The following is a 3,647-nucleotide window of genomic DNA, read 5'->3' as shown; positions in this document are numbered from 1 at the left end:
TGATTGTGGGGGAAGTCTGAGTTGGGTTTTGCCATCCTGTCCCCCTGGGACTTTATTTTTTTTTAATGGCACCTGTTAAGCACTTACTATGTGCCAGGCACTGTACTAAGTGCTGGGAAGTGCTGGGAAGTGCTTGGACATGGATGGTTTCAAACCCCATTTTACAGATGAGGTAACCGAGGCCCAGAGGAGTAAGGTGACTTGCTCCAAGTTCCACAGCAGACAAATGGTGGAACCGGGCCTAGAACCCAGGTCCTTCTGCCTTCCAGGCCCTTATTCTATCCAGTAGACCACACTGCTTCTCAGAGAACATGTCTATCAACGGTCAGATTGTACTCTCCCAAGTGCTCTACCCACAGGGAACTCTCAATAAATTTCACTGATTGAGTGGGGAGACGTGTGCAGGACGATGTTTTAATAATAATGATGATGATGGTATTTGTAAGGTGCTTACTATGTGCCAAGCACTGTCCTTAGCACTGGGGTAGACACAAGGTTATCAGGTTGTCCCACGTGGTGCTCACAGTCTTCATCCCCATTGTACAACTGAGGTAACTGAAGCATCAGAGAAGTGACTTGCCCAACGTCATACAGCAGACACGAGGTACAGGGCAAGGAATCAGAGGACCTGGGCTCTAATCCTTGGACGAGTCACTTAGCTTCCCTAGGGCTTCAGTTTCCTCATCTGTAAAATGGGGGCTAGATAACTGTTCTCTCCGTGAGCCCGGATGGAATGGGGCCTGCATCAGAGCTGATTGGACCTTAGGGCTTAGCACAGTGCTGGGCACGTGGGAAGCCCTTAACGAATACCACGACTGTTGATGACGGGAGCGGGGAGAAGAGAGAAGAAGGAGACGGGCCTTAGCTAGGACATCTCTCCCGTCTCTTACCGCCTCAGCCCGAGTTGCACACAGCCTCCGTCCCATGACCTGGCTGTTCCTGTGGCGTCTGTTTATGCTTTCACCGGATTACCCCGGGGATATTGGAAGGCAAACTCGCAAACAGGGCATGCGAGGCAAATAAGCACATTTTAATTACTTCCCAGAATGAGCTTGATCACTGCGTTCCCTAGAAAGACCCATGAGGGCACGTTGAACATCCCGGAAGCCCAAAACAGGAGAGCGGGTGGCCGTCTGCGCTCCCCAGTGATGGATGTGAGGTGGGAGTACGGCACCCACATATTCAACCCACGTCTCTCTCCTTCAACCCACAGAGTCAATCTGTCACCAAATCCCGTCAGGTCTCCCTATGTGACATTGCTAAAATCTGCCCTTTCCTCACCACCCAAACTGCTACCACCCTGATCCAACCACTCATACCATCCCGATTACTCTATCGGCCTCCTCACTGATCTCCCCGCCTCCTGTCTCTCCTCACTTCCAGTCCGTACTTCACTCTGCTGCCCGGATCGTTTTTCGACAAAAACTCCGCAAGGACCTCCAGTGCTTGCCCATCCACCTCTGCATCAAACACAAACTCCTTATCGTCGGCTTTAAAGCCCTCGTTCGGCTCACCCGCTCCTACCTCACTCTGCCGACCCACTACGGCCCAAACCGCACACTTTGCTCCTGTAGTGCCAGCTTACTCATGGTGCCCCGATCTCCCCTATCTCAACACCGATCCCTTTCCCATGTCCTTCCTCTAGCCTGGAACTCCCACCATAATCAAAAGACAATCAACTTCCCTACCTCCAAAGCCTTACTGAAGGCCCGTCACCTCCCAAAGGCCTTCCCCGATTAAGGCCCCCTTTCCTCTTCTCCCACTACCTTCTGCTTCTTCCTGACTTGCTCCCTTTATTCATCCCACCCTCAGACCCGCTGCCCTTATGTCCATATCTGTAATTTCCTTATTTATATTAATGTTTGTCTCCCTCTGTAGACTGTAAGCTCATTGAGGGCAGGGAAGGAGCCTACTAATTCTGTTAAAATTTACTTTCCCATGCACTTAGAATGGTGCTCTGCACACAGTAAGAGCTCCACGAATACAATCGATTGGGTAATCTTAGGGAAGTCTGGGGTGGATAAGAGCAAATGGGGTCAGACACATCTGTAAAATGGGGATTTGCTCGTATCCACCCCAGCGCTTAGTACGGTGTTTGGCACATAGTAAGCGCTTAAATACCACGATTATTATTACCATTCGTTATTTGGTCCTCATTAGAAACTCAAGTCATTAAAGAGTGGAAGACTGATTTCCTACTTCAGCTCCATCCCCCAAAACTCATGGGGAATCTGTTTAGAATGAAAAGGTTCAGAACTGGGTGCGCCTGATGACTTGGAGACAGATGCATTAAGAAAAAAAAAATCAGCTCTAATTTCCAGACTTCGAGGCCCGTTGGATGGTGCCTCCAGGGAAGTTTGGAAACTTCCATCCTTGGGAACAGTGAAAAACACAACGGGAAAGATTGCTCAAAGACACACTGTGGGATCATTCCTGAAATAGCAAGTGTCTGAGATGTGCCCTCGGGAAACCATTCCTGACATCGTGGATTCTGACTTCAACTGAGAAGAAGCAAAAATTCCTTATTTGTAGAGAACATCCTAAGTCTCATAACTTACACTTCCACCTCATCAGATTTTTTTTTTAAACTGGCATTTTTTAAGCATTTACTATGTGCCTGGCACTGTACTAGATGCTGGGGTAGATACAACCTCATCAGGTTTCACACAGTGCATGTTCCACTTGGGGCCCAGAGTCTTCAACCCCATTTTAGAGATGAAGTAATTGAGGTTCAGAAAAGTGCCCAAAGTCTCACCCATCAGGCAAGTGGCAGAGCTGGGATTGCGGGCAAGATCATAGGCCTGGGAATTAGGAAACCTGGGTTCCAATCCCGACTCCACCACACGCCTGTTGTGTGACTTTGGGCAAATTATTTCTCTGTGCTTCAGTTTCCTCGTCGGTAAAATGGGAATTCAATACCTGTTCTCTCTTCCCGTTACACTGAGCCCTGTGTGAGACAGGGACTGATGATCTTCAATCTACTCCTGCACTTAGAACAGAGCTTGGCTCCTCCTCTAGCCTGGAAGCTCAGTGTGGGCAGGGAACATGTCTACCAACTCTGTTTTGTACTCTTCTAAGTGCTTAGTACAGTGTTCTGCACACAGTGAGCACTCCATAAATACCACTGACTAATAGTAAGCACTTAAAAAAATACTATTATTACCAGTTTTTACAAAATGTCAAAGCTGTTCCAGACCAGAAGGAGGTAACCAAGAGACGAGCGTAATCCTTCAAACACTGCCCCCAAGGAAAATATTTTTGGCTTGCAGCTAGGCTTGGAACGTTAACAGTCATTAATTTATTCAATCATATTTATTGAGCACTTACTGTATGCAGAGCACTGTACTAAGAGCTTGGCAGAATACAACATAACAATAGACAAACACATTCCCTGACTACAAGAAGGTTACAAACTAGAGGGGTTTACCTGGTAGCTGTGGAACTGGGAGAGAGGCAGTATTTTAGGACTCATTTTTGCCCCATCTTTAAAAACCTGAATCGATCTATCAACGGCATTTATTGAGTGCTTACTTAGTGCAGAGCACACAAATCGGATCGAGAATCGCCGAGCTCGATTCCCGGTAACCGACTGGTGGCGAGTCTTTGCGTTCACGCAAAGATTAGAAACAGATCCTGCCGACATCTGG

Source organism: Ornithorhynchus anatinus, chromosome 20 (genome assembly GCF_004115215.2).
Source record: "Ornithorhynchus anatinus isolate Pmale09 chromosome 20, mOrnAna1.pri.v4, whole genome shotgun sequence".
Taxonomy (NCBI): Eukaryota; Metazoa; Chordata; class Mammalia; order Monotremata; family Ornithorhynchidae; genus Ornithorhynchus; species Ornithorhynchus anatinus.
The sequence above is the reverse complement of the archived record's forward strand: the minus strand, read 5'-3'. Positions refer to the sequence as shown.